Consider the following 26,980-nt stretch of genomic DNA (forward strand, 5'->3'; position numbering starts at 1 on the left):
AGGCTAAAGTTCTTGGCCATAGGGGCATGGTCCAAAATTATAAGAGCTATGATTTTGCGTATTTCCTTATAGAAATCTCGAGTTCTACCCCTCCCACCCTCGAACGACTTATCCCTTAATTTCCAACATTTACATCTTATGTTCCTAAGGTCAAACATAATATAATTCTAGTAAGAAACATTTTCTAAATGTTTCCATTATAATTTTCAAACCCATTTAGGCATTTTAATGTTGTCCTAAGAGCATTTTCTTAACACATGGCTCATATAGACAAACATGAAGCTCCTTACAATAAATACATCATTTAAACCACTTCAAGATACTTTATTAACATCAGTGGCGGAGCCACGGTCAAAGTAAAGGGGTATCCCAAACTGATGGGTTCGGTTTCTCGATTTTCAAAACTCGATTTCGGTTTTAAACCCAAACCTATTTGAAAGTTTAACTTATTGAGAATTGAGAAGCTTGTGTTGCTTATATAATATATGTATAGGAGCTATGTTTCAAGTTATGGCCGATGTGAGACAATTTTAGAATTTTAAGAAACAAATTGAAAAAGCTAATAAACAAAATAAAATACACATGTGTAAGGGCCAAGATTCCAAATAATGTCCTCAAAGTTAAAAGTTCAGCTCTTTACCACTTGGACAAATCAATACTTGTGTTTAATTTTCACAACATCATAATATAATAGGTATAATTCGTATAAAGCTATATAAAAAGAGCTGCAAAAATAAAAAAAACAAAAATAAATGTTTAAAATAAGATTTGAACTTGCAACCTCTAAAAACACCCACTAACACCTTAACCATCTGAACCAATTGCAACTTGTGTTATTATCTCGCTAAACATATATATATATATATATATATATATATATATATATATATATATATATATATATATATATATATAACAATTTTTTTTCTAAAAAAATTACAATACTCGAATTTTTTGAGGGGTATCCCAGGATACCCCGGGATCTATAGTGGATCCGCCCGTGATTAACATGGAGTATTGGGAAAATAATGCTAGTATACATTTAACATAAGTACCATTGAAAATTCATTATTACTTTTAGGTATTTTATTTTCAGCCAACAAGTTTCAAGTATCCATCTCAACTTACACGATATTTGTAACTTAAATACACAAGTCCATGATATCCTCCCATTCCAAAGTATAGTTAGTTTACAAGGGGTGTATGTAACGTCCCAAAAATATTGAGTAAAATTTTCATTTTTAAATATGTCAAACCATTCATTCATTAACTCGAAGACGTTCAGAATATAAGTACTCTCAAAACATTTGACTAATTCGTAAACATTGAGTGCGAAATAAATCTTCAGGGGATGCAGTGCGATCAAGTCGGGTTCATCATTATGAAACCAAAAGTACCTGAAAACATTTCAAACATAAACCGTAAGCATAAAGCTTAATGAATTCCCTAAAATACTACATACAACATATATACAAACATAACAACATGTGGCTGTGTCGGGTCTGTATCAACCCCGAGTCCATAATGACTCTATGTAACAGCTTATATTTGTGTCGGGTCCATTTCAACCCCTAGGTACATATCAAATCTGAGTCCATAATGACTCTATATAACAACTTGTAGTTGTGTCGGGTCCGTTTCACCCCATATACATAAGCATACAAACACATAAGCATACAAACATATAAGCATGAGTTACAAAGACAACAAGCACATACAAGCATATCAATAAGTGTCAAAAAGACAACGATCATCCTATAAACGTAATCCAGTGGGCCGACATTGGTGCTTTCGACTCACGAGTATAGTGAAGATACTCACCTCAACGATAACAGATAAATCTCACACCCAAGCTGCTGATACGAGAACCTCCTTACACTATACATATCTAATACAACCCTAATTACCAATTAAGGTAATTAAGTATTCCAACTTTGGAAGTCCGAAATACTAAGGAAAATCCTTATTTGGGCAAAACAACATTTTGTCCTTCCAAGATTTAAGCCCCTCATAGTTGACCAAAAGTAAAATTGGTAAAAAAAAGTCAACAATTAATCTTTTGTTGTCCTATGCTTTGCATACTCTATCTCTATACTGGGTGTATAGCCTTAATACAGAAAGACGGGTGGGAACCAGGCTATGCTGGGCGTAGCCCGGATTATGCACCGTGTATAGAGTCTTAAGCCAAACTTCATTTTAAGCACTTAATACATTAAGACCTTCCACTCCAAGCTCAGACATGGTTCCTAATAGCTCCATAATGGATAAAGTTTCCAACTTTATCCATTAGGATGGTCCAAACTGATGGGTTTTGAGCATTACAACATTTCTATGGTACACATGCAACCCTAATTGCTTTGGATCTAGGTTTTTCTCAAGTTATACATGCATAATAATTTTCCAAAGCAAAACCCTAATCTAGCATACATATTGGTTGATCTAGACCTTCAAGAGCTTAGTGCCTCAATTGTTGCACCTCTAATGGAGTCACAAACACCACAAGCAATGGATGAACAAGAGAGAGAGAGAGAGAGAGGGGATGAAGGGTTATTAAAATCAGCTAGGGTTCTCTTAGAATCATAGGGGGCCAAGTTCTCTAAGCCATGGGGTCTATTTATACTTGTGGCTGCTAGGGTTTTAGATGGAAACCCTAATTTGACTGCTTAAGCCTTAAGCAGGCCATGGACACCTTCTAGAATACTCCTTGGACGAATTCTCTATGGGCTTTCCATAGATTTCGTCCAACCTTATTCCAAGGTCATCTATCAACCTAATTACAACTATCCGTGATTTGCAATATTAGTCCCCATTCTTTTAATCAGTCTCTTTTGATTACTAAATTAATTCCAAATTAATTTATGTTTAATACTAATTAAATAATATGATTTCTCAATTAATATATTATTCTTATAATATATTAAAAAATCATTTATCATCCTCTTTCTCATAATTCATCCTGTCAAGTTGGTATGGTGAAGGCAACCCAAAAGGACCATGCTACTATCGGGTTAAGTACATACCAATTATAGTTAGGGGCTTAGACACCTAATCCATCACAAACAACCAGTATCTAGTCTTTAAGTCTCAAAGGGACCAAAAATGCATCTCTCTCAACTTAATCATTAAGTCCAAGTCTCCAACCATTTAGATTTTAATCAATATAATGTTTAGATCGATAAAGTTTCCAACTTTATCCATAAAAAAGTCACAAACTTTGAATTTCTAAAATTTTTGCACTAAAGTGACCAAAAAGTGACAAATATGAAAATTAACAAGATCTATGAAACCAATGAGCAATTTTGAAGCTTTTTACCTTCAATGGTCCACAAATGAGGCAAACTTGCTGGATCTATACTTGATTCCTCCTTTTATAAAATTTTCCACCACCTTGTTCTTCAAGATTCCACCTTCCAATGGAGAAATAAGCTCTAAATGATGATAGAGCTCAAAATAAGTGAGAGCAGGCTAGGGTTTCAAGTTAGAGGCTCAAGAGGTTGGAGGTTGATGATAAGAAGGACCCCCAAAGGGTTAGAGACCTTAAATAGGGCTCAAAACCCCGAAATTAGGGTTTTTACACTTCAGAATTACGCCTTGAATAACTTTTAGTACACCATTTATAATCAACTAAAAATGCATCCCACCTTCAGCATGTACGTCTTCCTTGTGTACGCCCTACATACTATCGTACTCCCTTAGCCTAATTTCAAACAACCATAACTTCTTTGTTTTAACTCCATTTTCGGAGTTCTTTATATGCACGGAAAGGCATTAAAGAGCCCAAAATCCTATCTAATTTCTTTGAACTTATTACATATCAAACTAAAATCCTTATTCTAAGAAAGAAGTTCAAAAACATCACTTTTCCCGTTTTATCCTTTGACTCCAAAACACAAACCAAGGGCTTGGATCGCATAAACAATATTATCTACATTCAATAGTGTCTAAACCCTATTCCCTTGAAGCCCAATGGCCTTTACTTGATCCATTTATTGTCTATAAACTTGTCGAAACAAGATGTTACATTATAGTTATCACAAATGCTCTCACATCACCTATTAAGGTAATTTACTTTCATCTATGTAACACTCTTTCTAGCAAGTGCTTTACTAACATTGTAATTCATTCTCTTATCTTTATCTATACCTCTCCTCAATGCACGAAATATCTCACATATGTATTTATAACAATAAAAATTATTTTAGAAACTTGTAAACTATCTTTTAACAACCCACATATCACTTCTACTTGCTTATCCAATTTATAGAACATACTTTGGCGAATTTTTAAAGTGGATAATATATCACCATTTGAGCTTCACCTATGGTCTAAACATATTTTATGTATCATCACATTAGTACAAGCAAATTTCATCTCTCATATCCTTTTACTTTATAATTTGTAACACCCACAGATTTGGGCTAGTCATTTTAGAAATAATAAACGTTAAAAATGAACTTTTAATAGAATATTATTTAGGATAAATAATCTTAACAAAGTTGTAGTATATGCAATAAGGATTCTGTGCATGTAAATAACGCTGAAATCCAACTTCGTATGAAAAAGTTATGATTCTTCAAAGTTTCGCGATTAAACCGGCATAGCTCTGTGTACCGTAAAAAGTAAAATTTTAATAAATTATTTTTTAGCCTAAAAGATCTAAACGGAAGTCAGAGTAGCCATTAAACCTAGAGCATGCATATAGAGAACGTACAAATTTTACTTTGTAAGAGGAAGTTATGATTTTTCAAAGTTTCAGCGTAACAATGCAGACATAGAAATCGAAATTCAAAACAGTTGATTGTTAGCCGAAACAATCTAAACTAGAATTGAAGATCTCTTGAATATGAACTCGTCGATAAAAAGACAGTCGAGAATGGAGTTCGTATGAAGAAGATATGTATTTCGTACGGACTTTAACAGTCTAAACCGGTCTAATTATGAATTTTGTTAGAGCAAGAATTAGGTATTGAGAACATAATGAAAGTTTTAGAGTTCATTGAGGGAGTTCCGTTGATATAAAAAACGCTGAAAACGGAGCTCGTATGCGAAAGTTATGGTCATCTAAAGATTTTAGGAAAAATACCTATGATGATGATGTGGCTGCACCGGAGTGCGCTGTGACATTCTTATTTTCATGGCCAGAAAAGACTGATTTGTTTATGCTTTATTTTGAAAATCAGAGTACCTTTTAAGGAAAATGTTTTGGAATTTGTACCCAGAAAAATATGATAAATAGGTTATCAAATCATTTCCGAAGAAATGTATTTTATTCATTTTAAAACATTGGGATGTCATCGTGAATACAGAAACATAATCATAAACAGACCTTACATTTGTTATCACTAGTGATTTATATCTCCTTAATTTCTCAGTGTAACGTAACTTCATATCGACACCTGTGATATAAATAAACTAAGTGGGTCAGGTTGGGAAACCTGGTGAGTACATAGGGTTTTCAATCCATAATAATATAATTATTATGACATCAAACAATCAGCCTAATTACCCACCCCCATTATATTCTTTACTCTTAAGGATCTACCCTAAGAATCGGCTATTCCTCGTTCATTCGTTCCTATGGATTATCCTAAAGAAAAGACATGAAGTCCATCTTTGCCAAGGTTTATACAACAGACACTAAATGCATAATCGTCAGGGTTTATACAATAGACACTAAGTCCATAGTCACCAGGGTTTAGGCACTAAGTCCATACTCGCCATGGTTTATACAATTGGCACTATGTCCATAGTCACCAATGTTTACTTATATCCTCTTTCATCCCTCATTCATTTACCCATGTTTTACCCAACATATTTGTAGATATAAAATACGTATACAGTTTAAATCACTTAAAACATGTATAAAATTGTTCATCCAACATAGATCTCAAATAAACAGATAATATGCACACATAGCACGTAATTTATATAAAATACTTCATATATATGTGTAAGATGAAAGTAACTATGAAATCACTTGTTAAAGTGATGATTCCAAACTCGGACAACACTTTACTTCTTAACAATATAATTTCCTTCGATGAAACCTAGTATTATTACCACTAGATTTTAGTAAAATATTTACCGTGACTAGTTATTAGTCTTAGCATTATTATTATTATTATTATTATTATTATTATTATTATTATTATTATTATTATTATTATTATTATTATAATATAAGCGTTTAAACAACATTTTCCAACAACTATGTAAAGACAGGGGACAAATATAAAACACCGGAGGACAGGACCATTTTGGCATATAGCACTTCTAAAATCCAACAACCCTATGCGGCCCTTTAAACTAGATTCCCCGTACCGCGAGTAGTTAAAAAAGATATTATAACGACACTTATATAAGTCATAATAATAGCCCAAATATTTATTATAAGTTCATAATAACAATACTAATTTTAAATATAAGCTATATTTAAAATAGTGTAAGCATAACTTACTTACAAGGGGGTTTTTGCTAGGAGCCGGACTCTGCAAGGGCATAACTTTGTTAGTAAAGATTCTTGCAGCGCTTCAGCGCTTACCTTAGTATACTAAAACTACAGAAAGAGAAGTCGAATCACGAGGGACCGAAATTTTCGGGGGATAAGAAGAGAAAGAGTCTTGAATCAAGAGAATGGTGCAAGAAATATGAGAGCTTAGAGGCTCTTATTTATAGTAATTGAATTTTCAAAAACCACCCTCTATATTTACTAAAATGACTAAACACCCATTTTATAATACTATTTTAAATAGATTTAATGATATTTGTACTAAACTAATGTCGAAAGTACTCAACATTAGTCTTATAATGACCGCATCGTCGATACCTTTCTAATGATATATACATATGTAGATATATGTAGATGTATATATGATTTACACTTTATTTTAATACGTAAATGTGCTATTAAAAATTATAACTCATTCATACGAATTCCATTTTTGATGTTCTTTATATCCACGCGTTGGCATTTACGAGTACTACAACTTTCATTTAGACGCCGTCAGCTAATTCTCATTGTATCTTACATTTACAAAATTGTATTGAATTTATCGCGTTCGAAGAGTAGGGACCAAGTTTCATCCGTATCTTTAACATACGAGCTCTCGAAGTTATTTATATCCACACATTGGTATTTATGAGTACTACAACTTTCATTTAGCCTCCATCGGCTAATTCTCATTCTATCTCGAGTTTACAAATCTGTATCGAATTCGCCACGCTCGAAGAGTAGAGACTAAGTTTCGTCCATATCTTTCGCATACGAGCTCCGTTTTCGACTGTCTTTTTATCGTTGAACTCCTATTAACGATATCTTCATTTCTCGTTTAGACTTTTTTGGTTAAAAATCGACCGATCTAAAATTCGAATTTCGGGTTGTGCACTGTTATGCTAAATCATAGAAAAATCATAACTTCCTCATACGAAGTCAGATTTGGACGTTCTTTTTATGCACACTCTCGGTTTAACATATACTACAACTTTAATTTAGATCGCTAAGTCTAGAAGGTATTTTATCGTAAATTCACTTTTTACGATTTCCGGTGTCGTGTCGGTTTTGCCGTAAAACTTCGAAGGGTCATACCTTCTTCGTTATAACTCAGATTTTGGCGTTCTTTATATGTACGAAACCCTTGTGACATATACTATGACTTGGTTAAGATTTTTTATTCTAAATAATCTTTTATAAAAGAGTAATTTTTGACGTTTATTGTCTCTAAATTGACTAGCCCGAATATGCGGGAGTTAAATGCGCCACATGGCAAATCGGCCCTCCACTTCTCCGAGAAACAAGGCGATGTGGCTTAATCTGGCGACGACACGTGGATCAACCAAATGCCAACATACGACATGTTCTTGAATAAGAAGATGCGGACCATGGAGGTGGCGACACGTGGCAGAAGGCCATAGGAGCCAACAATGCATTATTGCACGACACGCCTTAGGTTGGTGCATGACGCGCACACCGTTGTTTTATAAATAGTTGTCAAAATTCTCACTCCCTCTTCAATAAATCCATCCAAATCACTCCCAAACGACCCCAAACCTTCAAAGCCCGATTTTAGTAATTTTTAGGGCTTAGTAGCAAGGCTTTGGAGCGTTAGAGGGGCTAGAGAAATAGATCTTTTGGTTTCGAAGTTCTGTCTGTGCATTTTCTTGATTTCAGCTAAAACCTCTATAAGTTCTACACTCTATTTCTTTTAGTGTAACTTATATTTATAGTCATAAGTCTTTATTATGAATCTAAAATAATATTTATCAATAATTCCAAGTTGTTATACTGGTTTATCTACTTACGTGAATGGTGTCTAGAATGGTCATGTTAGCTTGGTTGTTGGATTTTAGAAAGGGTATATGTCGAAATAGTTCTGCCTCCCCACCATCTAGCCTAACTGATCTTTACTTGATAGATCTTGATGTAGAAATTAGGATTATTGAGGAATCTAGACTATAATTATTATAGTCACATTGATTACGACACTATCTTACGGTTTAAGACTCTATGCGTATAGGTCTTTTCCAAAGTACGAAGCGAAGCGCTGCCGAAATCATCAGTCACCCACTTTTATCAGGTGAGTGTATAGTTACTTTGATTTACACATATATATGAAGTATTTAGATAATTGAATGTTATATGTGCTTATGTGCAAAGATGCTATGTGTTAGATGAAATATTATAAAGATAGATTATATATGATATATATATATATATATATATATATATATTAAATATAATACATTGGGTAACGAAGGGTAAGGGTTTCTCCTAAGGGTCATCGTAGTCATCGTTGTTGATAGCATTGTTACACGGATTTCCCCACAATACATGTTAGTAGGTTTCTTTCCATTTTCATTCCTAAGGATCTATCCTACGGATCATCTTAATCATCATTGCTGACAGTATTGTTACAAAGATTTCTCCGCAATACATGTTAATAGGTTAGAGTACATCAAATAGGCACGAAGTCCATCGTTGCATGTGTTCCATGGGACGGTCATGAATAGTATGTTGGTTATCACGTGTACTCTACTAAGTGCCTACATCATTGGTACACTAGTACCATTTCTACATCGTTGGCACACCAGTATCATTCCGACATCGTTGGCACACTAGTACCATTTCTAAAGTCGTGGCATCCTATCTTTGCCTATATCTTTCAAAGGAAGAATAAATAAGAAAATGAGGATGGATAATCGGGTAAACTGTTTGATAATTAAACATATAAGCTATATTATTGTGCGTTGAAAACCCTATGTACTCCGCAGATTTCCCAACCTGACCCACTCAATTTCTTTGTATCACAGGTGTAACATCCCAAAAATAATGATTTAAAATTTTAATTTTTAGATTAATAAATCGTTAATACATATCATTTCCATAAAACCAAGGTAATGTAGATTTAGCAAAAAATCATCAAATTAGAGTAAATCACAGAATGCGGAAACATGTGGTGTGTGCTCTGCAATCATCCCAAGCTCTTCCATTTGAAAACCAAAGTACCTGAAACATCAACTAAAAACCGTAAGCACAAAGCTTAGTGAGTTCCCCAAGATACCTCATAACATACATATCATATAATGGTCCCCACTCAAATGAGATATGAGCCCCGCCCACACTCGCATAATGGGACCTACCCACACTCGAATAATGGGCCCCAACCAATGAGATACGATCCCCACCCACACTTGCATAACAATGAGATACAGGCCCTGCCCACACTCGCATAACAATGAGACACGGGCCCCGATAACTGAACATATAACCATGTAATCATATAACATTCAAACACATGCGAAAATCACAAAGATAGTAGCATAGTGTACAATCATTGGACCCCGTCCACATACAAATCATATATGCATAACCTGATACTAGCATACAGAATAACCATTGGGCCCCACCCAGTAAGCATGCAAAACACATATACATGCAAGATTCACACAGACATCTAACACTCTACATAGCAAGCCATGAGCCGACATTGATGCCTTTGACCCGCTAGACATAGTGACGAGACTCACCTCGAACTATTGAATCTCACAGACAGAATATCTGGCTGCTGGCCCACAAGAATCCCTGCGCTATTAATCACAAGTTAAACATCCATCAATAACTGGATCTGACCCACACTAAATGTCCAAACCAGGGTAAAAGACATCTTTACCCTTTTCATAACTTGGCCCAAAACCAAGGCCCCATTCAACAATCCAAAAGCCCAATTCCAAATAAAAACCTAAGGCCCAAAATAACCCATGGTCAACCCTGGTCAAACTTCTGGTCAAAGTCAAATTCAACAACCCATGTTGACCAAACACGCCGTGTTGCCCCTTGAACACGTTGTGTTCCTCCCTTATCCATATAATAGGGAAATCCCCAGCCAACATGCCGTGTTTGCCCGAGATTCAACAACTTAATACATTAAGCTACTATCTCCGATTCTAAGAGCTCCAAAGCTCAGATCTAGACCAAAATGAGACTTAGAAGGGTAAAGATTCCATCTTTACCCATAGAGATTACCAAAAAGGGTCCAAACCCAACAAAAAATGCTTGATATAGAAAGGGCTTAACCAATAAGCACTTAATCCTTGAAAAATAACCCCAAAACACAGATCTGACTCCCTTGAGCTGGAAAACCACGTAAAGTTGCCACCTTTACGTTTATGCATGCCTAAATGAAGCTATTAAGCTTAAAATGGACTCAATAATTAACTTAATGCATGCATGGCACTATAAATTTCATAAAGCTTGCACCTTTATGCTCAAAGGGACCAAAACAAACTTAGATCTGGAATAACAAGCCCTTAAACGACTTCACACTCTCATCAACCCAAAAAGGGACCAAAAGTAAAACAATGCAACAAAATGGAGAGATCTAAACACCTAAAAGCCAAGATGCAAGCTTGATACTTCAGAAAGCTTCCTCACAAGATGATGATTTTGGATCCAAAGCCTTTTCCCCAAACAAAGCAACTTCAAGATCTCCTCCTCCTTCACAAGGACCAACACTGAGCACCAAGAACCTCTTACTAGCTCAAGAACACCGCCAAGAGACTTAAAGATCGATTTTAGGGTTTTAGTGTCAATGAAGGCTGGTAAGGAGACCAGCCCTTGGGGCTTAAAGAGATTATATAGGGTGCAACATCCTAAAAATTAGGGTTTCCTTCCTAGCTTCCAACACGTCATGTTTAGGCACCAACATGCCGTGTTGACCTTAATGAGAACCGCACTTTTCCTCAAATGGACGTGTTGTGTTGGTTCCTCCAACACGCCATGTCCAATCCTAAAAATGGGATTCATTCCTTACAATTTCTCCTCAAGATTCTGGGTGTTACAACTATCCCCCACTTAAATTAGATTCATCCTCGAAATCAATCCTAACCATCCACAGGCATGCCAAACATCCTGAACAACACAACCACAATTCCAATGATACAACGGCCTTCCTAAGACTATCAAAACCAAACTCAACAGAACTCTCCAAACCCGATGAATGAATCGTTAAACCCTTGCAGAAAACCATCTCTACCTTACCTAAAACCCAAATTTTGAAGTCTCAAATTGGTATGACTCCCCGATAGACCACACATGCTGATTTGATACCATGCCAAAACCTCATTGAATTACAGACCAAACAGAATGCTTCCAACCCTTGATTATCTTGATGCTTCCATAGGGAACAATTTCCGTGACCATATACCGCTACAAAACACATATACTTGACAGAAGACTCAGAAAATCCTTCGAGTAGAGGAATCATCCTTGCAACGGTTAGACTCAGACGAGAGCTGCACAATAGGGTCAAATCATTTACTTTGAGATTATCTAATCCAATCTGTAAATGTCTTACCATATTTTCTGATTAACAAACGACTGCACATATGAATCCCAAATCACTAATACCGCCTTGACTTACCTCGATGCCCCCTAGCTGCTTTCCAAAAGCAACCACGACCTCCATGGTCCTAATTTGTTTGTCACTAACTGAAACACCTGGTTTCTGCCCGACTGCTGAGTCAAAAGACACACACAGACTCCCCACACGACCTTCGAATGAAAGCCTTATCCGACAATAATTACCCAAGCTATCTTTCCACTAATGTCTCCAACCAATCATAGCAGCCCGACAACTTGACACCACCAAATCCAATGCTAAAAGCGAATGCTACATGACTAACTGAAGTTTTATATCACAACCGGCCACCAACAACCTACCACTTCCTGGTTCCATGCACGTTGTGGTCTTCCCACAGCCTTACGAATTGACCCACCCTGATCTAAACCATCTAAAGAAATCCATGACCAATCATATAATGAAATCCATCCGAAAGTCCAAAATCCCATACTTGCCTGACCCCACACATATAGAACCAAATCAAAATACAAGAGTTTGATCTGCTAACAAAATTGAAACCGTCTCTTAACCCTGAACCCTTCCATTCATATTCCTTAACTCATATCCTACAGATGAGCAGGCCTTGCACATAAACACCTGTGATTCTGAACACAAATTCCCATAAGAACCATCTCAGTACCCAACTCATAATCCGAGACCCAAAGATCTACACTTGAATTTCACCTAAAACCCTCTGATTCATTGCAACCCCTCAATAATCTGGGGTGTAGAGATTCCTAAACCATCTCTGAGACTACCAGCCTCACACCTGGTCCAGCCACCAGGTCCCCAAGAGTCCAAATGACAAGGCTACCCAACCCGACCTCACTTTACACTACTTACTGACTATACACTCCGTCCTGAAACCCAAGATCCAATACCTTGACCCAACGGTCTCTTCCAGGTCCCACCTGCATTGCCAAAATCACACGGGCCTTGCCCACGGGTCCCACCCAAACAATACCATGGAGCGGCCTCGCCCACGGGTCCCACCCATCTAGAGTTACAGAGGCCCGAATCTGTTGCGGACCCCAATGGTCCTCAACCTAAAATAGAGAAATATCCCTCGACAATCCTAATCTCCATGCCTAAAGCACAAACTGATTCCCCCTTTACTCTCATGACTACCTCCAACGATAGTCTACCTCGACTGGTGAATGCTACGATCCCATCTTAGTCTTACAACACTTCAAACCAACCATGGTTACCACTCATGGCCTTACCATACCTTAACCATCACAAAACCACGCACCTGAGTCAAAACCCGCATCCAATCAGGTGTTTGGGCCATACTTCGAATTTTGAAACCCTTATTAGACAAGAATAGGCAACGAGGCTCTAACATACCCCTCGATCTGGATCCATCCACAAAAATGCTATGCATGACAAGAAGATGCCCACCAGCTGCTGGGAGTTCCCTAAACTCCCAATTACACAACCTCAATCTAAACGGCCACTTAGGTTGTCTCTCTTCCTGACTAGGATGCGAAAATTTCCCTAGTTCCATACCCGATCCTACTCCCGAAAATTTTGATCGATTCTCCTCCACTTGGATTCGATGCAACTCTTTCATCCCATAAGTCCGATGGAATCCAAATCCATCAAAACTCATATAACATGAACCACCTATGACTTGACCTTACCAAAACTAGCGTTTCATTACTAACCAATCTCAACAATTTCCCAACTCTTGGAATCTGGAAGAATAATCTTCAGACCTTAACCTGTCTGATGATCCAAATCACCTCCCATGATACCATATCAATTCCTTGAGTACTTATGCTAGCAACTAAGAACCATAACCCCTGCCCTAACTGACAAATATTCACCCCAACTTCCATCCTCAAAGAATTGCTAAATTGTAACCATTTACAAACCATGAAAACATAAAAATCCTTTGACATTTCCAGTGACCAATCAACTCATGCACTAAAACCAACTTCCATCCTCAAAGAACACCACCAAGAGACTTAAAGATCGATTTTAGGGTTTTAGTATCAACGGAGGCTAGTAAGGAGACCAGCCCTTGGGGCTTAAATAGATTATATAAGGTGCAACATCCTAAAAATTAGGGTTTCCTTTCCAACTTCCAGCACATCGTGTTAAGGCACCAACACGTCGTGTTGACCTTAATGAGAACCGTGCTTTTCCTTAACTAGACATGTCGTGTTCGTTCCTCCAACACGTCGTGTCCAGTCCTCAAAATGGAATTCATTCCTTACAGTTGTTCCTCAAGATTTCGGGTGTTACAACATGTAGCGGTACAACGTTACATGCATGATGAGAGATTCAAGAAGATGTAGACTGTTAGTCTAAGATACTATAATGTTGGATTAGTGTCTAAGTCCATAACTATTTTGGTATGTACTTGACCCGATGGTGCATGGTCCTTTTGGGTTGCCTTCACCAAAGCAACTTGATAGGATGAATTATGGAGAGAAAGGATTAAATATGATTTATTAATATATTATGAGAATAATATATTAAAGGAGAAATCATATTGTTTAATTAATATTAGTCAATAATTAATTGGTAATTAGTTTTGTGACTAAAAGAGATTAATTAAACTTAAGGGACTGGAATTGTAATTATAAGATAATTGCAATTTGGGCCATGGATTGCCTTATATTATAAGGTGAACGAATTCTATGGGGAAGCCCATATGAAGTCGTCCAAGGCCTTGATAAAAGGGCTCCATGGGTTGCTTAGGGCTTAAGCATCCAAATTAGGGTTTCCTTGTTTGATAACCCTAATAGCCTCACTATATATAGAACCCTTAAGGCTCAAAAAATTGGGGGAACTTCTTTTCTAGGGTTAGAACACGTTTTGGGCAGCCTCCATCCTCTCTCCTCTTCATCCTCTTGCTTATGGTGTTTGTGAACCATTAGAGGAGTGACACTTGTGACTCTAAGCCTTCCAAAGTCAATTCAAGGAGGAATTGGGATTGTTATTGCTACATAACAATCAAGGTAACATTATAAACTTATTCTCATGTTAATATGATTATTTGAATGCTAGAATTAGGGTTTATAGTCTTAGATAACTTGCATGTACAATAGAGAAACCTAGATCCAAGCATTAGGGTTTGTATGAGCACATAGGATGTCTTATGACCAAAACCCATCAGTGGTATCAGAGCCTAGACTGGTTTCAATTGTATTGGTGCATTACATGTTCAAAAAATTTGATTTTTGATGTTCTAGAGGCTGGACTCGCCGAGTCCATTCAGACTCGACGAGTCCAAGCTTGACTCGACGAGTCAACTCGTCAGATGGAGAATATCTCGGGATTTCTTGTTGTTTTTGCTTTGGGATAGTTACCTTATCATATTAGATCAATATAAATCCGATTTTATGATATATTTGACTATATTCTTGATCTAATTGAAGATATTTATCAATTAATAAGATAATTATTTCCTTATGTGATAATTGATTAATTATTTTGACTAAATTGATAAATTGTTTTGCAAGAAATCATTATATAAATCAAATATGGATAATTATGTGATTAATTGTTAATTTAGATTATTTTTTATTTGATCCTTGTTGTTATGAAAAGTTTCATATTTTCCCCTTTAGGTTTTATAGTTTAAATTTGAACCCAAAAGTTTTGAAATTTAAATAGTTAAAACCCTAATGTTTTGAAAAAGGTTTCAAAACTTGCCCTCAAGTTTTGGAATTTAAATTTTGATTAATTGTTTAATTTTGATGTATATTTAAATTCTAAACCCTAGTATTGTTTTGAAAAGATTCAAATCACACCCTTATGGTTTTATTAATTAATTAAGGTGTATAATTAAAAGAAATTTAATAAATCCATAAAAGTTTAGGTTTACAATTTAATTGAATTAAATGTATAATTGTTAAATTTAACCACATAGTATTTTAAAAAGTGTTAAAATACACCCTATACTATATATATAACATTAAAAGTCTAACATTATATATATATATATATATATATATATACACACACACACACACATATATATATATATATATATATATATATATATATATATATATATATATGAGTAAAAGTCAGTCTTACCGTTAGTAGGCCTCATTCACGAAGCTGGTCTATGAGGGGTGTTTAAGGAAATTGCCTATAAAATGGCGATTGAATGGGTATCCACTCTTACCCACCGCACTCTTGACTAGTGGAGGGTCGTTAGCCGAACGGGTAGGATGGGACAAAACCTTCCATTATAAGTATAATGAAGTATAAAAGTAACTAAATGTTTTCATAAAATTCCCAATCTTAGTTACTTAGGCAAAAGTGAATTGATGAAATTCCATGAAATTACACTTTGTGCCCTTGCGAAGACGTTAGTGGAGCGTGTGTGGTTTACCGGCACACTAAATGGGTCTAAGCAAAGGTAGCAAAGGGTGACTCAATGTTTGTCATAGTTCAGTGGAGCGTGTGTGGTTTACCGGCACATCGAATAGGTGACTGTAACATGTGAGGGCACCATGTAAGTTTGCATGGTTATTCACACCCGCTTTGTGGTCCTCGGCATCCCAGTCACAAACAAGAGGGCATATCGAGATTTAAACATGCCATTGAAAGTTCAATGAATCTCAAAGGATCTAGGAGTTTTCATAGATTTAAAACTTATGTTTCTTATTAGTTATGACATCCCATGCTTTTTATAAATCAATAAAAAACTATTTCTTCGGAAATAATTTTACGGGACCAAATTCCGCATTTATAAATAAACTATATTTTAAATAAGCATAAATAAAAAGTTTTGAAATGACAGGGAAAATGAAGATGTCACATAATTTCACACCACAAAGTCCATGTATGCTAAATTACTTGTTAAGAAATCATAATTTTCACTTTTCTTTTCCAAATGGTGGGACAACCGTATAATCATTCTTCCAAGTTATCCGTGAATCATTCCAAGACAATAATAACACATAATGGATCTATTATTGAGCTTGTCATATATTTTTACCTTTCATGATCTAGTTATAACATATAGAAGCACACTCTCAAAGTTTTAAGATTCTTCTCATTATGTGTGTATTTACTAATCCATACACATACTAGTATATCCAAAATGTGTCTATTCTTTTGAAGGTCTTACAATAGGAGTAGCCTACTAACCATATGAAACTTATACATCCATTAATGTACTAAAGTACCATGACATATGAAAAACATTATTTATAACCTTTAAAAGCGTCAAACAGATACCTTTATATTTATAAAAGCCTAATAATTTTCTGAAGAATTTCAGTACATTCATAGAATAGAAATAACCATTAGAAGACAATATAATTCTTGAAAATAAAGAAGAAAAGAAATTATGACCCGTATCTTGTTGATGCCAAATTTAGTTTTAGGATTCACTTATTTGTTGAGGGAAAGATCAAAATCTACAATTGACAATGGTTTTCATTGATGGTGTATGTATAATTGTTGTCTTCCCACAAGTAACCCATACGATGAAACCCGTTACAAGGCTCATAAGTGTAAGACACTGTTCCAAATCGTTACCCATTGGGTGTGGGTGATGTAATGTAGATGTTTCGGGCGTTCGGATTTGGTTTCGGAGCCAAGGGGTATTTTGGTAAAATGGCAGCGAACTTTTATGGAAATTGGATTTTATGTTTGGGAAATTTTATGGCAAGTATGAGTTGGTTAAAGTGTAGAGCTCTTCATTATCTTTCGTAGATATAAGGATGATCAGAATCAGAGTTGTATCAAAGAAGTTATGGCCTTGAGAATATGTTAGGGTTTGAAGGGAAACCCTAGTACATGTGGCGTGCTGGCCTGAAACTATCCCAGCCTTAAAGGCCTCAAGATGACTGTCCATGAGCTCCACAATCCGTCCTGAAACTATCCCGGCCTTAAAGGCCTCAAGATGACTGTCCATGAGCTCCACAATGGCCTCTCTAACCGAACCGAAAATCACTGGAGTCTGATCAATGATGTTGCGCATGATCTCTGCGGAAATGAAATCCCTCATCTGATCATCAAGCTGCCCGGCTCCAAAGCCCGATCCAGATCCCTCCTCGATGCCTGAACTACTAACTGGTAGCTCGCGCAATATCACCATGCTGAAAATATAACAATTCTTGATCAATTTATACACTACTGCTGAGGGATCTCTCACACACTCTACTAGCTCCCTGGTTTTTGCCTTGGCCCCTCTTGAATCGAGTACGGATCCTCTGCTTTCAGTAGTATGGGCCCATACTACCTTCCACATCTATCCGTACTTTCCTCAAGAGTTACCTCAACTCCACCAAGTCCCCTTTACTCTTCTACTGATCTCTGCTATTCTCATCCTAGGCTTGCCCTAGGGAAATCTCTGACTCCACTCAAACCAGTCCTCAGCTGTTGAAGACCTCCTTGTAATGCTAATTAGCCATTACCTGAATACCATCACATGTGATGAGGCCTGGATAATCCTTCGAGTAAAAGGCTCGTCCCTACAACGGTTAGACTCAAACAAGAGCTGCGCAATAGGGCCAACTCCAATACTCTGAGATTATTCAACCCTGATCACATGTGACGTGGCGTATTCATCTAACGGCTAACTCTCATCACCAAGAGTTCTACAAAGCACGAAGCAAGCAGCATTCGGACACCAGAAACTACTCAAGCAAATCTACTCTCATAACGAGAAACTGAACTAGCATACAATGCTAAGCTTGCGCTACCAGGCATAACCTAAACAGGCAATCCTGCTGCTGTCTACTCGATACTAGCATGCAATTCTCATAAAGCTGAAACACACATAGCAGGCACACAAGGCATCCTCCTAGATCCTTAGTCCTATACTAGCATGCTGTTCTACTGGAACTGGAACAATTAATCATAATAATAAAACTTGTATGGGTAATTTGGGAGTACTTACTTGAGCTCGGCCGATTGCATGCACTACACCCTTTTCTCTTTTCAAAACTCTTTTTGCGTTTTCTAAAACTCTTTTCTTTAAACTTTTTCTAAAATTGTTTTCTTTTCTCAAAATTCTTTTGTAACCATCGTTTTTCTCTTGAAAACTTTATACCACTTCCTTAGTTTGAGTTCAGACACACTCGGGAGTGCGCCCGAATCCCTCAAACCAAGGCTCTGATACCAACTTGTAACGACCCAAAAATCACAACTAAAAATTTCGTTAAAAACATTACTAAATCATATTTATAAAAAACTGTATCATAAGTCATAACGTAATTTTCGAGTATTAATTCAAAACATATTATCATTATCAGAGTCAAACATTCCCAGGTTAACTGACTATGGTGTGTGCACTGCAATCTTCTTGAGCTCCTCCTTTGAAAAACTGAGTACCTGAAACCAAAACTGAAAATCGCAAGCACGAAGCTTAGTGAGCTCCCCCAATCTACCACATACCATGCAATAACATATAAAGCACATACTGGGCCTTGCCCACTGCATCGGACCGAGGTCCGGACTAACTGGGGCCTTGCACCCTGCATTGGACCGAAGTCCATAAACTGAATGGGACCTTGTCCCCTGCATCAGACCGAAGTCTGGACTAACTGACTGGGACCTTGTCCCCTGCATCGGACCGAAGTCCGGACTAACTGGCTGGGACCTTGTCCCCTGCATCGGACCGAAGTCCGGACTAACTGGGGCCTTGCCCCCTGCATCAGACCAAAGTCCGGACTAACTGACTGGGACCTTGTCCCCTGCATCGGACCGAAGTCCGGGCTAACTGGGGCCTTGCCCCCTGCATCGGACCGAAGTCCGGGCTAACTGAACAGAACATAACATAAACATATCAACTAGCATGAACACACATATACTTCATACTACATCGGGCCGTAGCCCGGAACACATAACACATAAATCCTGTCTGAGCCACGAAGGCATCAGACATACTAACTATTGTATCAGATCAAAATCCGGAAACTACTACTAGCTAAACGAGCCGGCATTGTGGCCTTAGACCCGTTCCTACTGGAATGAAACTCACCTGAGTCTCCTGAACTGATGCTGCTAAACCTTCTGACTACTACTTGACCTCTGACTCCGAACTGCTGCTCCACTAGCTCCTCGAGCTACCAATGACAATATAACACTTAGTCCAATTGACCTCCAAAGGTCAACTAGGTCAACTCTAGTCAAGGTCAAAATCCTGGTTAAAGTCAACCTTCCAGGTCAACCCTACTCGCCGAGTCCACCTAATAACTCGCCGAGCTCAAATGCTCAGGGTCTTTCTATTCGCGACTCGACTCGCCGAGTCAGTCCATGACTCGCCGAGTCAACTATTCCTGAGTCCTGACCTGTCCAACTCGCTGAGTCTCCACCCGACTCACTGATTCGAGTTTCAACTCGAAGGGTTTGGGGTTTCGCGACCTGACTCGCCGAGTCCAAGAATAAACTCGCCGAGTCCGAGACAATCTTCAACCAACTCGTCGAGTTGTTCTTCCGACTCGCCGAGTTCATGCCTAACTTCATCCGACTCGACGAGCTGTTCATCCCACTCGTCGAGTTCCTCTTCATCTTCAAGCTACTCGCCGAGTCCACTCGAAGGACTCGCCGAGTCTATTCAGTCCTTAATCCATGCAGGGGCTTTTCGAGCCAAACTGGGCTTCCAACTCATAGATCCATACTTCTAAGGCCTATCCCCCACGTAAAGTGGCAAACTTTACGTGTAGATCAAGAGATCTAGGCTTAAAACAATTCAAACTAGGGTTTAAGACAAAGAGGCTTCACTAACAACCCAAGAACAGATGCTTTATGACTTTCTAGGCCAAGATACACTCAGATCTGAAGTAGCAACTTCAGATCTAGGCTTCTAACTCGAAATAGTTCTTAAGCATGGCATAAAATCCCCAAATCACATAGCCAAGATTGATCTATTAAACAAAAGAGGGAAGGTAATGATTTATTACCTTTAAGTGCTCAGAAATGTTCCACCAACTCTGGATCCAAGGCCCCCTTCTTGCTCCATAATGACTATCTTGTCTCTCAAGCTCCAAAAGCTTCACCAAGGGTAGATCTTGCTCCAAAACGATTATGGCGGCTAGGGTTTAGTGTTCTGTGGTAGAGAAGCAGTAAAGGAACCCTAGGGGAGAGAATGAGACGTTTAAATAAGCTCCAAGTCCCGGATTTAGGGTTCTCCTTGCTCAGACCAGACTCGCCGAGTCACCTTGGCCGACTCGCCGAGTTGGTCGCTTACACCTCAACCCGGATCCCGCTCGGACTCGCCGAGTCCCTCCTTGGACTCGCCGAGTCTCCCCTTAAAGTTGGGGTTTTCTTTCTTTTCTTGGCTTTCCAAACTTTAGGTGTTACACTTAGCCTCTTAGTGGTGTTCTTGAGCTATTAAGAGGACCTTGGTGCTTATTTTTCCTTGGTAAAGGAAGTAGAGGAGCTTGAGGATTGATTTGCTTGGTGGTAAAGGCTTTGGATCCATAATCATCATCTTGTGGAAAAGCCATCTGAGGTATCAAGTTTGTATCTTGGCTTGTATATGTCTAGATCTCTTCATGGTTAGTTTATTATGATTTTGGTCTCCTTTTTAGGTTTATGGATGAATTAGGTCGTTTAAGGGCTTGTTCTTTCAGATTTGAGTTTGTTTTGGTATCCTTGAGCATAAAGGTGCAAGCTTTATGTGAAGGTTGGTGTCATGCATACATTAAGTCAGCTATTAAGTCCAGTTCTTAAGAGCTTCATTTAGCCATTTATGAACATAAAGTTGGCAACTTTATGTGATAATCCAACTTAAGGAAATCAGATCTATGTTTTGGGAGCTTTGTCTTAATGGATTAAGTGAAAAATCAATTTTGGGCTGAGCAGGGTGTGTACATTGGGCATACAAGCAGGTATGTTTAGTGTACAAGCCTCCAAGCGAGTACGCTGCACGTACGTGCTGAGTACGCCCCACATACTTGGTCTGTTTGGCCTTGCATGTTTAGGCTTGGTTGCTTGGGGTTTGTTGGGCCATCTGAGAACAAAGTGGTTTGGATTAGGGAAAAGCTAATGGGATTTAGGGTAAGGTCCATGTAAGAGTTTTGGGCCCAATTTGGAAAATTGGGCCATAAGAGGGCTTTAGATTATTATTGGTTTGTGGGCCTTTATGATTGGGAGTTTGGGCCTTAGTTATGGACCAAAGTAGGTGAGGGGTAAATGGTCATTTTACCCTATATTTGGATTGGAACCCAGTTGTTAATTGGGTCTTATTTGTTTGATATCGCATGGATTCTAGTAGATTAGCTGTCAGAGATTTATTCGTGAGTTCAGCTATGGAGGTGAGTCTCCTCACTATACTATGGGTCGAAGGCACCAATGCCGGCCCATTGGCTTATGTATTATAGGAAGACTAGGGGGTGACCCTTGGCATTGTATGAAAGACTCGGAGGTGGCTCTTGGCAAATCTGTATGCAAGACCAGAGTTTGGACTATGACAATTAGTTAGATAGTTAGTTGTAGATTGTATGCTAGTTGTCTTTATGATGCTTGCATGTAAAACTATGAGGTGGCTCCCGACACTTGTCTGTAAGACCCAGGGTTTTGGTCCCCGGCTTGGCAAAGAAAGACCATGATACGACTCGTGGCATAATGACAAGACTATGATTGGCACATAGCATCTCCTATCACATGTTTGATATGTATGACTCATATGTTATGTATGGTATATGGTATTCGGGGAAGTCACTAAGTTTTGTGCGTACAATTGTTTATGGTTTTAGGTACTTTCGGTTCGAAAGGGAAGAACCCGACATGATCGTAGCGCATACACCTATATGTTCCACAACTTTGAGATTTTGGGATTATACTCTGATAACTGTTTTTATTTTGAAATATCTTTAATAATTCATTTAAATAATAAATGGGTGTTTTAATTGTTTTAATTTTTTTACCCACCTATTTTATGATGTTACAATAAGAATACTTCAGGAAATAGGAATAAAGAGAATGAAAAAGAGTGACATTTAGAAGTGTGTCGAGAAGATACAACTATTTATTGTTAGCTTCGATAGGCCAGTTTGTGCTAACATTTATGACATGCGTCTTGGTTAATATGTTATTTAAACGGAAGAGAGACAAAAAGATGTCACTGGTATGAATTAAATAATCAAGATGTTAACATACTACTTATGACCAATGTTATTAAAATACAAGATTCGTGACGCTACATAATTGATTAAATTTAGCATAAGTCCAAAATGGCATGTTTAATAATTTTGGATGAAAAGGCATTTTTTGTCCCTAAGTGGAACGCATGGCATCTCCATCAGATTCGCGTTAAATGTTCCAAAATGTCAAATGTTCAATGAAATTGATTTAAAAAAAGAACATATAGGTTCAATTGGATTTAAATTACATGGCCAAATGGGTATCAAAATTTCAATATCCTTAGTAAAGTGTCACGGCATGAATTACTTATCAAATCTAAAATTTGCGATTAAAGATAATTGATATGGTTCCGTCTTTACATTTCCTTTGCACAATAGAACCAAAAATGTCTTAGTAAGACTTGTTCAAGTAGTGTTTTGATAAATATTGCTATTTAATCAATAGAGGAACAAACTTAAGGAATCAAAATTCGATTATTTATGCTTTCAAGCATCTCACGTCACATGCAACATATAAATATTAACAAATGAAAACATAATCTAGAATGCCTACAAAGTGTGTTACCAATCCATAAAAAGAAAAAAGAAAAAAAAAAAAAAAAAAAAGAGGAATATGAGATCTATATCCAATGTGCCATCTTCAAAATGTGTGCAAAAGTGTACCAAAATAGCCCAATAGGGCTCTCCTCATGTCATGGATCAACACCTAAACATTTTCCAAAGCTAAAAAGTCTAAAATTCTCGCAATGATACATGCATTACGCTTAGTGAGTATATGATACAGTAACTTAAATTAGTTAAATAAACATATTGTAGTATGAATGTATGCATGAGTAAAAATCCAAATATATAAAATGATTTAGACCACTTATCAAATATTCCCCATGACGAAGCAGCCTCTCATGAGCAGAATCTTTACCTTTGCATAATATAAAATATTGAAATACTCAAACAAACTTCTTACTATCTTTGGTACATCCGGTAAAACTGTCAAAAATTTTTTTTTTTTCGGATTGAAACATTAAACAAATTGAAAGAGTTCGATCATAAACTTATCAATGCAATGAAACTTGAACACCTTAATGCCAAATATAAATTTCAAAACTAATGCTCCTTAAAAACATTATTTTCAAATGCTTCAATTATATTTTATCAAAAGGGGTACAAAAACCTACATGTACATAATCATAACCACCAAATCATATACATTAACGACTGTAATAAACAAAAAAACTTCAAACCAATACATACAACCTAGACCTTATCACTTTATTAGCCAATTTGATATGCATTGGTTCTTTGATTGCACATTCCTTCAACTTAACTTTATATAAGCATCCGCGAGTTTCCTCCACAACCCTAGTATCGTTTATGACCGTCTTTGAATCAAAGCAATTATCAAAATTGAATCATGATCTCTAAAAACAAGGCCAAAACCAAAACAAAAATTTAAGATTCGAAATCTTCAATGTTGGTGAGAAAAATCTAGTTTTGAGACTTACCTGTTGAAAAAAGATCCATATTATTCATGTTCTACCTATAATTGTTGTCTTCCAAGTTCCCAAACCTACACCAAATAATGGCACCAATTGTGAGCTTGAATGGAGCATTTGGTGTTAGCTAGGAAGAGGAAGAGTGGAAATAAATGAGGCTTGGAAGTACAATTGCAACAAACGGCCACTTTATTCAATTCCAATAGACCAAGTCGTGGATAAGTTATTATGTTGTTTTAACAAAAGATGGATGCAATTGGAATGATGTCATTGGTAGCTATTAATTAATCAAGATGTTCAAATAATCTTCCTGATGTTTGTTATTAAATACAAGTCTAATGATCGCTTATGTAATTCATTTTTTAAGGTATAACTCCAAAACGTCATATAAATATTTAATCATTTTGGTCGAAAAGGCATTCTTTGTCCACAAGTGGCAGGTATTAGTCTCAATCGATACCCTATTAGTTTTTAAATCTCAAATATAAATTATTTGTAGCTAAAAGTTTGACAATATAAACACTAAACAGTACGGGCATGGTTGGTTCATGAATTAATTCTGTCAAAATCTAAAAGAAATGAAAATTAAATCCATATTGTAAAAAGTAGACACTACTAAAATGTGTATTTGATGGACTTTATCATTACTAACGCGTAGGCTAATGAATTTAAATTCCAAATATTGCATAATTTCTAAGCCTCAAAATCGCCCAAAACGTAAGTTGTGTTGTTGAATATCTCTGCCAAGCCGTGAGATGTAGTTGTTTAACCCACATTTCGAATTCATTATAATTAGTAATACTTTGCAAATTTACTTTCCACCATCGAGTAAATTCCACCCAAATTTTCATTGTCGTGTTACACATGACAAACATATGATTAAAAGACTCCACATCCTTGTTACAAGTACTACACAAAAGAGAGTCAATATCCATGCCCATGTTGTCAAGGTTTACTTTAACCGGAAATTTGTTCAACCTCCACTTTAAGATATTAACTTTAATCAGGTTAATCTTTAGTTAATGGAAAGTGTACCTTTGTCTATGAGTTGTCTTGTGGATCGAGGCAAGAATGTATCCTTCACCGGGATCCAACTCCCATCGCCATCACCAACTTTCTTAGAACATAAAACATGTAAGTCAATTCCTTTATGATCATTCCACCCATGGTGAAGCTACGAATCCGGTTGGAATTTGAGATTTCCAACAACCTTTTTCTCAATGCATATTTTTTATAACCCGCGCCCACATAGTAAAAAACCTTCACTTCCATTTAAAAAGTGGTGTTCTATTGAACTTGTATAAGCTTCCTACCGTAAACTTCTATCTTTTTTACTAGCCATCATCTTATTCATATTATCCAAGTAAGTTTTCTTTCACCCATATCTCCACCCACAAAGAACCGATTCTAAATAGATTCTATGGAATCAATTATTTTTTAAGGGTACAAAATAAGTAGCAATACTCTCAAGTATAGACTTAACAACTGCAAGTTGACCACCTACCAAAAATAATTTTACCTTCCATGTAGCCAACATAGTAGAACTTTCCATGACTAAACCTTTGTCATATTTAAACCAACAAGAACACCAATGTATGTTAATGTAAATTTTAAAGCGGCACACCCAATAGTAAATAGTAGTTTTATTTAATCCACTTTATTAAAATCAACACCAATACCTAGGGTTGTAAACAAAAGGAACGAAGACAATCGAATGGGGGTTGTTAATGTTTATTCGTATAAGTTATTCAAAAAAAACAAAGGAACAACGAATAAACGAACGATTTTCTTGTTTGTGGTCGTTTGTTTAACAAATTACATTGATCATATTCGTTTGTTTATGTTCGTTAACATGCTAAACGAACATAAACGGACGGAGATAAACAAACAAAATTAAACATAAACAAACATATAATATAGTAATGTAATTAAACACAATTGAACATATATGAACAAAAAAAGAACTTAGATGAATGAACATAAACAAACTATTAAGGATATGGAGCCCAATACAGAATCACAGCAGCCCACATGAATCACAACAACCCACAACTTTACATCACATTTATAATTCATTGTTATTCCATCTGTATATTTGATTGTATAGTTAAAGAGATCCTATAATATCTCCTATATGTACTCTTGTAAATTCGTTCATTAACAACTTGTAATCTGCCTATATATGGCATGTAAATTATGGAATGAAATCAAGTCTTTCGATCACTATAATCTCTTCTTTATATGGTATCAGAGCTTAATAGCTCCTAAGAGTTTCAATTCCGATCCAATTTTCTTTTACCTCACTCAATTTCAATCGCCATGTCAAGTGTTACCGAGGTCACAACTCACACACACTTCCCAATTAAACTCACAACCAACAATTTTCCCGTCTGGCGGAAGCAGGTTGTCGCAACCCTAACTGGATTATGTAACGCCCGTAGATCCGTGCTAGTCAATTTTGAGGCAATAAGTGTCGAAAACGACTTTTAGACAAAAATACTATTTATAATAAATAGTCTTAACCAAGTTG

The sequence above is a fragment of the Lactuca sativa genome, chromosome 6, assembly GCF_002870075.4.
Source record: "Lactuca sativa cultivar Salinas chromosome 6, Lsat_Salinas_v11, whole genome shotgun sequence".
NCBI lineage: Eukaryota > Viridiplantae > Streptophyta > Magnoliopsida > Asterales > Asteraceae > Lactuca > Lactuca sativa.